This window comes from Bos mutus, chromosome X (genome assembly GCF_027580195.1).
Source record: "Bos mutus isolate GX-2022 chromosome X, NWIPB_WYAK_1.1, whole genome shotgun sequence".
NCBI classification, from domain to species: Eukaryota; Metazoa; Chordata; class Mammalia; order Artiodactyla; family Bovidae; genus Bos; species Bos mutus.
In genome coordinates, this window is record NC_091646.1 from 50853963 (window position 1) to 50866426 (window position 12464).

At 40.2% G+C, this 12464-nt stretch overlaps 1 protein-coding gene across 1 annotated transcript in view; it reads right to left on the minus strand.

Annotated features, from left to right (window-relative positions):
- Positions 1-12464, minus strand: part of DCX (doublecortin) — a 403487-nt gene that overhangs the window by 74188 nt on the left and 316835 nt on the right. The gene's annotated exons all lie outside the window — the stretch shown is intronic.

Sequence of the window (12464 nt, forward strand, 5' to 3'; positions counted from 1 at the left end):
CTATGTATAACTTGTCAATTGGTTCAACAAACATATTTTGGGCATCTACTTTGAGCTTGATACTGTGCTGGGTGCCAGGCAAATGAAAATGAACAAAACAAACCATTTTTACAAATCCAGCCTAGGTGTGCCTGCCTTTTACGGAAAATTCTGTCTATTCTCCAAAAGGTACCCCAGAGCAAAATGTATCTCTCTTTTTGGCTATGCTTAGTTCCTGAACGTATCAACCAAATTAGTCTTTGGTTTAAGACTTTGATGGCCCTGCTAAATGGCAAGAAATCACGTTAATCTATTTTCAGCCATTACTCCTTAGTCATTTCTCAGAATAACCAAACCCTCCCTGAGCAGAGCCTTGAGGGTATGGAACTCTAGCTCAGTGGCATTTGGTGGAGGGAGAAAGAGGGAAGTTACAGGTCCTTGATACTCAATATGTGGTCCATGGAACAGCAATAATAGCATCACCTAAAGGTTTTTCAGAAGTGCAGAATCTCAGACCTCACCTCAGACTTCCTGAATCAGAAGCTGCACTTTCACAATATTCCTATTTGACTCATAGGCACTTCTGAGAAGCACGGGTCTACAGCAGAGTTTTTCAGCCTTAGCACTACTAACATTTGAGACCAGGTAATTCTTTCTTGCAGGGGGTGGGGGAACTGTCCTATGCATTAGAGTGTTTATTAGTATCCCTATACCTACTGGATGCCAGTAGCACCCCTCCCACCATGTTGTGACAAACAAAACTATCTCCAGGCATTGCCAAATATCCCATTGTTGGGTGGGGAGGGGGGAATAGATCACCTCAGATTGAAAACCGCTGGTCTATAGCATGCTTTATTAATTTTCAGTCATTCAAGTATAACCTTCAGAATTTTTTCCATCTCCACATACACTTTTTAAAAAACTATTTTTTGCTCATAGAAATTAACCTAAATAGTAATAGTGATGAAATAATAGGACAGATGTGCCATTTTTTCTAGTACAACTAAAGCCAAATATAACGATTAGAATTTGAAATGCTTATCTAGGAAACCCATAAATATATCATGCATCATGGGTGGAATGTCTACCAACTTTTAGAAAACCCTGGCCCTGAGTACAGTTGTGGAGTAGGGCAGGTCCAAGGCATTGGACAAATTTGGGTTGCCAGGAATGTTAACAGGATGTATAGTGCTTAGAAGTAGAGAGAAGCCATTAAAAGCAAATTTGTTTCTCTACTCAACTTTGTTTCTGGCCAGGCCAAAGTAGTAGGTTTAGCTATTAGAACATTACACCTACCTATATTTTGGAGACTCCAAGAGTAGCCGTTTTGACTTGATCTAGCATACGGCTAATTTCATTTCCCTCCAAACTACTGGTGACTACACTGGTTCCCCAAATGATTCCACTATAGTCTGACACAAATTTCACACAATGCTTCTTTGGCCATATGTCAGTCTAATTAAAGAGTCTTTGCTTCTCCTGGCAGAACTGCCTTTCATATTCAGGGGAGATAATAATCCCATCTCTCAGTTACATCAATGATAAAATGACCTGGTTCACTGCTTCTCAGCTGAATCAACAGTCTGCGACCCCTGGCACATTGATTGCAGAAGGAAATATTTTTATGTGACTTTAACGTATGGGTCATTTACAACATGAGTTCCTTCCCACATAAAAGCCATTATAGATCCATGAAACTTGAACAGGGGGAAGGCAGAGAGGGGGAGGTGATAGAAAGGGAAAGAAAGGGGAGGTGAGACACAGAGAGAGAGAGAGATAGAGAGAGAAAAAAATTCTATGTAGGGTTGGCAGCAAATACATGCTCAGTGCACTTAGGAAAGCCCATAGGCTGAAACTCTGGAATCCTGGGGTTTCTGCTCCTCTAGAAGAGACCTAAATGATGCTTGTTGATAACACAATCCCCCACCAGCTCCTTAAAAACAAGAGGCGGCAAGACAAGAGCTAAAATCCAAGCAACTTTGGGCTCACTTTTCTATGATCCCACAACCTGTGTTCAGCTCTAAGTGTCTGGTCTACCACTTAGCCAGAAGTTGAGTGTCTGCCTCTCCAGCAGCTGCAAAGTAGAGGCCTTGTTGTTGCTGTTCATTTTCTCAGTTATGTCTGACTCTTTGTGACCCCATGGACTGTAGCTTGCCAGGCTCCTTTGTCCATCCCCAACTCTCGGAGCTTCTCAAACTCATGTCCATCGAGTCGATGATGCCATCCAACCATCCTCTGTCGTCCCCTTCTCCTCCTGCTCTCAGTCTTTCCCAGCATCAAGATCTTTTACAATGAGTCAGCTCTTTGGATCAGGGCAGAACCTGGGGCAACGATCTAGTGGATGGGAGTGCATGGGAGAGGAAGGTGGCTTCTACCTATAATTTACCTGATGCTCTTCACTACAGTTCTTCCCAGTGCTGCTTTCACTTAGAGGAAATGTTTGAAGTTAGGGGTAGAGGGTACAGAGTGGAGATATACAAGAGAGAAGGAGGGATGGGCTATCACTGACTGATGTTATCAGGACACTTTCAGTTTTGAACGCTGGGACACTTATCGTGAGTTGGCTTTGAGAGTCCAGAGCACATTGTGTTTGTTTTAAAGGCCCTTGAGATTCACCTTGAGAGTTTTTTTAAAAACCTACACCTGGGCTCCCTACTCCAGACTAACTTACTTCTGAAATTCTGAGGGGATCCTATTCATCAGCATTTTAAAAAGCTCCCCAAGTGATTCTAATTTATTTTCCCAACATTTTATTATGAACATATTCAAACACATAAAAGTCTGTGTCTCCTAGATCGTATAATCAGCATTTGCTATATTGTTTTAACATATACCTGTCCCTCTATCAACCCATCTTATTCATGCATATGTTTCAAAATAGGCTGTAGACACTTCACCCTTAAGTACTTCTGTAAGCATATAATTAGAGTTCAATATTTGTTTCATTCAGTGAAATGTACAGATTGTAAATGTACCATTTGATGAGTTTTGACAAATGCATGTACCTGTATAGTACAAACTCTTATCAAGATTAAAAAAAAAATGAATCTTCCCAGTGAACACTCACCCCCACACCTGAGGGGCCATCAGTGTTCTGTTCTGATTTTTTCCAGATGATTTCAATTTGTAGCTGAGGTGGAGACCCCCTTAAGGAAAGACACAAATTCCCGCTCCCCAGCCCTTTGTAATTGCATCAGTAGAGCTTATTAGCTAATAGCCCTGGAGTCAGCTAGCTTGAGGGCAAGTCCGGCTCAACCAATTGCTATTTGTGAGATTTTAGGCAAGTTAACCTGTATGAACCCCTGTTTCCTCACCTATAAAATAGGGATCATAATAGTAGCTATCACACCAGGTTGATTGGAAGACCTAAGTGAGATAACATAAATAAATTAGCAATAAAGTTAATGTTAATTAAGTTAACATGCTTACAATTGGCTAGGCACTGAGCTAATTGCATGGATTTTCTCATCTAATCCTCCCTACTGTTAGGATCCCCATGACAGATAGGAAAAGAGGCTTATAATGGGGAAGTACCCTGCCCAGAATCACACAGCTACTACTTGGAAGAGCCAGAATATAATCCCAAAGTGCTTTGATTTCAAGAATCAGACTCCCACACTGTTAACTAGTACACTTCTGCCTCTATTCCTGACACACATAGTAAGAGCTCAAAAGTGCTGTATATTGTATTGCACATCGTATCATATAGATTTACCAGTTATTTATATTGTGTTCAGTTACAGAGTCCAAATGAAGGAATGAAACCTTTGACCCAAGCACGCTCAGCAGCCCAGCGTTGCTGGTCCACACCTTGGCATGATCATCTATATCTATTGTGTTCCTAATAATGTCCTTTCCTTGGTGACTCTGAGAATCATCAGCAATAAGACCAGCCACTGTACTGAACAACACACAAAGGTCCTTGTGAAAACATCCCTCTGGAAGAAAGAACTAGGGGAAGCGCTTTTTTCCTATTAACACATTCAGCTCCCTGGCACTCTGTTCTGCAGCTGTCTGAGTGCTGCAGTCGCTCAGACAAAGAGCTTGCTGGAATATCAGTGACATCATCCACTTCAGCTCTGACAGACTTGCCAGGAGCTGCATGATTAACATCTCCACGGTACCAGAGAATAGGCAGCGCTCACTCAAGCTACACTATGCTACTCTTCCTCCTAATGAGAATCCCATTAAATTGGACAATTATCTACACCCTATTCAAGGTGGCTTTTTATGTGCAACCAGAGCCCATTTTCTTCCAAAGTAAGGCAGCATCACACAGAGCCATCTTACTCCTCAGTCTTCCTTATTGGGCCACTCCTTTCTAACAGGCTGGATGATACTGGTTGGTTGGCAAAGGGAAGAGAGTGGCATGCTCTGGGCAAGGAGCAGATGGATATCTAGTAGTAAACTCTGTAGCCGAGCCTTAAGAGGAAGCACAGTGACAGCTGAAAACAGAACAGTACTTCTTTTATCACCATCAGAAATCCTATGAATGGCTATTAAATCTATTTCAAAGCTTTGGAAGCTCTGTTCAGCAGGCAGGCAGCAAAGGGAGGGGGAACAAGATAAGAAGGGGTGCTAAAACTTCAGGCTTGGTGCTCCTTTGGAATCTCAGATTGCCAGGCTTCTTTTAATCATGTGACGGGTATGAGGGACCCTTCCACCATGGAAGGGAAATAGCTGGCAATTTAGTTAAACAAGTGCCTGGGGTTATGATGAAGTCAGCAATTAAGAGGTTCTTTCCAATAGAGGAAAGCTGGTAACAATGCAATGAAGTGAGGTTCTCTGTTAGGAAGGCCAGTGTTCCATTATTGCAACACCCGTGGAGTTCATGTCCCCAGAGAATCACTACTGTGTATTTGATACAAGTTATTGAACTTGTGGCCAAAACACACCAAGGCTGGCCTTTCTAGCCAGTATCCTATTATCCTTCTAGTCCCAAAGCGGCTGAGCATTCCATTTAAGTATAGTGCTGTAGGAACACAAGGACCAAGTTCAAGACACCAGAAATACCTTCCCTGGTTCCTAATTCCATGTGCTGCATGCTCAGTCACTCAGTCATGTCTGACTCTTCGTGACCCCAAAGACTGCAGCCTGCTAGTCTCCTCTGTCCATGAGATTTCCCAGGCAAGAACACTGGAGTGGGTTGCCATTTCCTTCTCGAGGGGATCTCCCTGACCTAGGGATCGAACCCATGTCTCTTGTGTCTCCTGCATTGGTAGGTGGATTCTTTACCACTGAACCATGTGGAAAGCCCTCCTGATTCCACAGAAGAGGAAAAAAATATTTGTGTGAATTTTGACGAACAAAACTGACTCAGTCCTTTAGGAGATTTTGCCTGTGTGGATACTCTGACCTTCAATCCAAGGAGTCACATATCTTAGGGAGTGCTCTAGTCCTCTCTCAGGGTTATTAGTACACAACAGTGGTGTGTGCTGAGCCAAGAAATAGGAAAAACTAGTTGTATTTACTCTTGTTTTTTGGAAAAATTATGGTTTCTGGGACAAATATCTCAGACTTGCTAAGAGCTTACATTAGGCAGCATCAACTCCTGGCTGAAAAGAGAGTCCAAACTACCATGCATAGCCCAGTTGAATCCAGGACCCTCAGAAGTAAAACAAATTTTAAAAATCAATAATAATATTAATAGAGGCCAGTTTTGAGTGCCTACTATGCACTATGGACTCTGTGACAGCTATGTTTAATTATCACAAGAGACTTCCAAAGTAGGAATAGTGTCTGGGATATTGTAATTACTCAATAAATACTACCTAGAGTATTATTGTACCCATTTTAAAGATGATAAAACTAAGGTTCAAAGAGGCTTAGTAACTTTCTTAGGGTGACAATCTATAATTGACTGTGACACTTTAAAGAGATTTGGAATTGGATACATCCTGCCTTATTCTCTCCTAAACAAACCCAGGCTCATTAGAGTAACAGCCATGGGCTCCTTGCATCTGCCCTTTTCCTACTTTGATCCCTAATTTTAGAGTCCATAAAATTACACTGAAATTTGAGAGTAGATGCCTATGTGGGATATATCACCACTATGGACACAAAGGAGTTGTCTCTTAAAGTTATTACAGTAGAGCCTATGCCATAATGAGAACCTCAAAGGAGGCAAAGAAACCAAGGCCCATTGGGCAGGCCTGGAAAGAGTGTTAGGGTTAGGCTAATCCCCTCTACAGTCATTATGTGATTCCTACTATCCACCCACTCAAGCATAGACCAGAGGAGATTTAAGCAGCTTTCTGTGAATAGCCTACGCAGCACGAAGGCAGCATTCTTGAATTTCCTTACCTTTCAAGTTGATTGATGGTTTAAATGATTTGTGAGTCCTACTCTTGATTGCTAACTTCATATCTTAGGGTTCCTCCACTCATTTATATTTACAGTGCAGCACCTGGAAAATGATCTGTTGCTCTTAAGTAAACACACACTTCACAAAGAGTCCTATCAGAATAAAATATAGTTACCCGAGCTAGGAACACCTTTCTCTGCTACTCACTGGAAAAACACCAAGGAAAGGCACTGGCCTATAAAACAATATAGTTGCCTTGGTCATCTTGACTAAGTGGCATGATGTGATTATCAAATTCATTAGGTTGTCTCTAGTGAGAAATGAAACAAAGGACAGACTACTACAACAATCCAATTCCCCCTACTTTGCCTACACTTGCCACAAAGATTTCCAAAGTTAGAATTGACAATAATATTCAGCACCATGGACAACACCACTAGATGTTAACTGTGAGAAACAGGCTATGGGACACATTTTACCTCCCTGAGTTTCTCCTCTTAATTCTGCTTGCCTCCCTTAGCAATCAGGTATTTATAAAGATAGTGGAGTGGGTTTGATACTGTTCTATAGGAAGAACCAGGAATGAAACAGGGGAGGGCTTTAGAAAACAGAGTTTTAAGGAAAAAATCAGAATTGAAGGCAGCTGTGGCTCAAAGAACCAAGTGGATTGAAATGTGTTCTTAGCTAGTTATTCCTGCATTATCAACACTCCCAAAGACATAGCCTTTAATCTAGTGATGAGATGGAGCATGCAAACGGCAGTTGGTAGCCTTGCTGACCCTTCCAGAAACCTTCACCTTGACACTGGTCTTTTGGCAAAATGGTCCTTAGAAGTCCCTGCCTAAAAAGGAAAGGGAATGTAAGAAAATAAGAGAGGCTATATAGATTTCTGTCCTATGAAATACAGCCTAGACAAACCAATTTGGAATAAACTCCTACAAAGGGTGGGAATGAGGAGAACATGCCATTTCAAATAACCAGCTGACCACTGGGTCTTGCCAAACAGTAAACTAAACTAATGAAAATGAGAGCTGAAAGGACCCTTATACATTCTCTAGCTCATTGGTTCTCAAATGTGAGCTTGCATCAGAATCACCCACAGGGCTTGTTAAACCAGATTGAGGGCCCCACCCCTAGAATTTCTGATTCAGAAGGTTATCATGTAATCTGGTAATCTGCACTTCTACAAATTCCCAAGTGGTGCTGATGCTATTGATGGAGGAGGAGCACACTATGAAAACCTTGTTCTAGTCCAACCTTTTTCAGAGCATAGGAAAGGCAACAGAAGCCCTAAAAGAGCAGTGACTTGTCCAAAGTCACACAGCTGGTTACAGTCCATCTACTGAGTCCTACATCCTGGGCCTCCTGATAATCAATCATGTGTTTTTATTTCAGAGTGTGACAATCATATTTAGTCACTATGGTAGCATCTAAGGGAAAACTATAAAGGAAGATGATCACAAGAGAAATGGATTCAGCCTTTTCTTTGCTTCAGTTTCTAGCATACTTGTCAAAACAGTGCCAAGCCAGATGTGAGGCTTGACCCTCCATAACAGCATCAGAATGGCTCTCTCTACTTTGATTACTCTTTTGGTATCAACCCCATGCAAAATTCACACCAAATTGATTGCAAACTAGGTAGGATTCCAGATTTAGCAAATAAAAAGACAGTTACATTTGAGTTTTTCAATGTTTATCTTTAACTCAGATTGTAACTGAGTGTTCTGTATTTAACCTGGCAATCTGAATCCTGAAATATGAAACTGCCAGGCAGTTTGAAAAAGGGAGTTACCTTCTCAGCTCATGGTTCAACTATGTCCTCCCCCACCCAGACGCTAAGAGGCTAAGAAACACCTGACCCCTCCACCTCCTGCCTCCACCTGCTGCCTGCCAAGCTTGTTGGGGCTCTATTGAGACACAGTAGAAAGGCTGTGATTTGATGAACAGCAAAAAAAAAAAAAAAAGAAAAAGAAAAAAGCAGCAGCAGCTGAACTGGTATCCTCCAGTATTTTTCATTTCTATGAAAAGTTTGATTCTGGTTTCATGCCCTGTGATTAACCAAAACAAGAGGAAGACAAATAAAAATTCTGTACAGCTGTTTCACACTGACAGACCTGACCTTCCCAGCTGAGGGTTCTTTGTGCTGGGAAATTGTTACCTAGCAACCATGCCTTGCAGCTGCCAGACTCCAAACACTGAAAGCATGACTTACAGAAAAGAAGCAAGGAGAAAAAGGGTAGGGTGGGGACTGGTTCAATCTGAGCTTTGTCTTAGGGTCTAATACTATATTCCAGTAAGAGAAGACAAGCAGGAAACTAAGTCCCTTCCTGCTGTGCTTCAGCTGCCAACCAGGCTGCTTGAGCTCAGCCTCTTGTCACCTCCACCTGCTCTAGCAGTTAACCCTGGTAGGGTTGAAGGAGGAATGGGGATGAAGATGCTTCCCAGAGATGTCAAATATTCTGTGTGGTACACATGGCTCTTACTCTTTGGCAAGGGAGCACATCTTCAATGCACATTTTTAATAATTAGGCATTTCGTTCTCCTTCCTCATCCTCCTTCCTTCTCCTCCTTCTGTCTCTCTCTCTCCCTCTCTTCCCCTCCCTCCTTCTTTCTCTTTCTTTTTAAATTTCAAATACAGGGGACCTCCATCTTTAATTTTTCTAACTGCAGAAGGTGAAGGATTACTAGTTCAATGGATTTCAAATATTAGCATTTATATGAGTCACCTGGTCAGCATCTTAAAATGCAGAGTTCTGAGTCCCATCCTCCAGCAAATCTGATTTAGTAGATTTGGGTGGGGTTCAGGAAATCTGCATTTTTAACAAGTTCCCCACATGGATCGAGACTATGAACAACAAAATATTGGTTAGTGGTGTCTTTGACATAAAGGTTTTTCAAAAACTTTTATGTATTCAAACATAATTCTTCACACCACCCAACAATCTCCCCTAAGAGATAACCATCTTCCAACTTCATACGTTCAGTGAGGTAGTGGCTTAGTTTCTGTCTCTAGGCATGGAGGGCCTCTTTAGGAGGCTTCACTAGTTTGCCCCTAATACATGCCCAGTTGTTTGTCTCTAAGCATCCATTTTGTCTCTGTTGACTGCACTGCCCATTCGAAGACTTCCCGCTGGTTACATTGTTCTTCGGTTATTCAGCTCACAGTTCTTTAGCAACAGCAAATGCAGAAATTCAGATGCAAACATAGACCCCACATGCTAACTCCATCTCAGCTGTTCCATCCCACTCCCAAAGATGTTCATGTAGTAGCTTTCTATTGCTGTATAATAAATTTAGCAGCTTTAAACAATACCTACTCATTATCTCACATTTTCCCAGGGATCTGGAGTCCCTGCACAGCTTAATTGGGACCTCTGCTAAAGAGTTGCACAAGGCTGCAATCAAGGTATCTTCTGTATTGAAGCTCTCAGCTGGGTTCTGGGTTCTCTTCCAAGTTCACTCAGGTTGTCATTAGAACAGTTACTTGCAATTATAAGACTGACATCCTGATTTTCTTGCTGACTGTCAGCCAGGGAGCACTCTCAGCTCCTAAAAGCCATGTGCTCAATGGGCACTGTCACATGATAATGTTGACATGTATTTTACTTCTTCTTCACAAGCAAAAGAAAAGCTTTCTGACTTCTCCCATCTGTGACCTCCAGGCCCTCTAATATTTTTACTTCAACTCTGTCATTCTGTGTGACCACTAGGAGCTGCTGTTTCAAATTTAAAAGAGTGAAGCATTGCATATTGTAATATATAATATTTTACTTTATAAGAGTACATTGTAATCCATACATGACCTATATTACTGAATTTGAATATTGTAAAAATAGAAACTTATTTTTAAAACTGACAGCTTTAAAGAGAGAAAATTTACATACCATATAACTCACCCATTTAAAGGGTACAATTCACTGGTTTTTAATATATTCACAGAGTTGTGCAAATACCATCACATCAATTTTAGAATATTCTCATTACCCCCCAAAAGAAACCCCATACCTATTAGCAGGCACTTCTCATTTCTCCCCAAACTTCCAACCCTAGGCAACCACTTACCTACATTCTGTTTCTATGGATTTGCCTATTATGGACATTTTACAAAAATAGAATCATGTAGTTTTGTGCCTAGCTTCCTGAACTTACCATAATATTTTCACAGTTCATTCATGTTGTGGTATGTATAAGTACTTCATTTCTTTTTATGATTGAATAGTATTCCAGTTCATAGATATATCATATTTTGTTTATCTTTTCATTCATTGATGGGCATCTGAGTTGTTTCCACCTTTTGGCTATTATGAATAATGCTGCTATGAACATTTGTGCCCAAGTTTTTCTGTAAACATATATTTTCATTTCTCTGGGGGTATTCCCCTAAGAGTAGAATTGCTGGGTCATATGATAACTCTATGTTTCCGGATCATTTCCAAAGTGGATGTGTCATTTACATTCCCACAAGCAGTTTTGAGGATTCTAATTTCTCCATATTCTTGCCAACACTTTTTATTATCTGTCATTTTGATTATTGCCATCTTAATGGGTATGAAGTGGTATCTAATTATAGTTTTAGTTTTCATTTCCCTGATGGTTAACGATGTTGAGCATCTTTTCATAGGCTTATTGGTCATTTGTATATCTTCTCAGGAGAAATACCTAGTCAAACCCTTAGCACATTTTAATCAGAGTATTTGTCTTTTTTGTTGTTGTTGTTTTTACCATTGATTTGTAAGAGTTCTCTCTATATATTCTAGGTGCAAGTCCCTAATCAAATATATTATTTCCAAATATTTTTCCCATTTTATGAATTATCTTTCCATTTTCTTGATGGTATCATTTATAGCACAGGTTCTTAATTGTGATAAAGTCAAACTTTTCTTTGGTTGCTTATATTCATGGTGTCATATCTAAGAAACCATTGCCTAATCTAAATTCAAGATTTATATATGTTTTTTACAAAAAGTTTTATATTTTTTACTCTTATATTTAGGCCTTTGATTCATTTTGGTGAATTTTTTGTATATGGTATTAGGTGGGGTCTAACTTTTTATATGTTTATGTTTTGTATGGATGCATACCCATCTAGTTCTCCAAGCATCATTTGTTGGAAAGAGTATTCTTTCCTCATTGAATTGTCTTGGTGCTCTTTTTGAAAGCAACTGACTATTAAGTGTGAGGGTTAATTTCTAGACTCTCCATTCTATTCCATTGATCTACATGTCAGTCTTTATGCCAGTACCACACCGTTTTGATTAATGTAACCTTGTGGTAAGCTTTGAAATTAGGAAATGTAAGTCCTTTCATTTTGTTGTTCTTTTTCAAGATTGTTGGCTACTCTGAATCCATTGAATTTCCAAATAAATTCTAGTATTAGATTATTAATTTCTGCAAAGAAGCCAGCTAGGGCTTCCCTGGCGACTCAGATGGTAAAGAATCCGTCTGCAATGCAGGAGACCTGGGTTTGATCCCTGGGTTGGGAAGATCCCCTGGAGAAGGAAGTGGCAATCCACTCCAGTATTCTTGCCTGGGAAATCCCACGGACAGAGGAGTCCATGGGGTCACAAAGAGTTAGACACAACTGAGTGACTAAACACAGCACAGGATTTTGATAGGGATTTTATTGAATCTGTAGATCAGTTTAAGAATGTCATCTTAAAATTATGCCATCTTTCTCTTTTGAACTGGTTTATAATATCTGGCTCATTCACTGATTATACATTAAATAAATAAAATAGTTAACATGTGTTCATTTCTTTATCTGTGCAAGAGTCCTGACTTTACCCCTTTTTGAAAAATATCTTTTAACACCTGTAGTTCAGAGTAAGTATATTTCTTCCATTTCATAGATGTGGGAACTGATGTCCTGATAGGTTAAGTATCTGACTTACAGCTGGAACCACAGCCTAAAGATAGAACTGCTTCTGAAACCCAGGTTTTCTGACTCCCAGTCAAAGATGCTTTCAACAGACCACACTCTCTTCCTTTGTTTCTTAATTTATAAAAAAATTTAAATGGCATAAAAGATGTTATTGAAATAATTCTGTTAAGTTTCTGCTTGGAACATAAGTCCTCTTCCCCTCTTTCCCCTCCTCCAAACTCTTTATTAACAATAAGATTTTACTATGCCAATTTTGTGTCCTTATGTTTTATCTGTATATTTATTATAGACAAATTTATC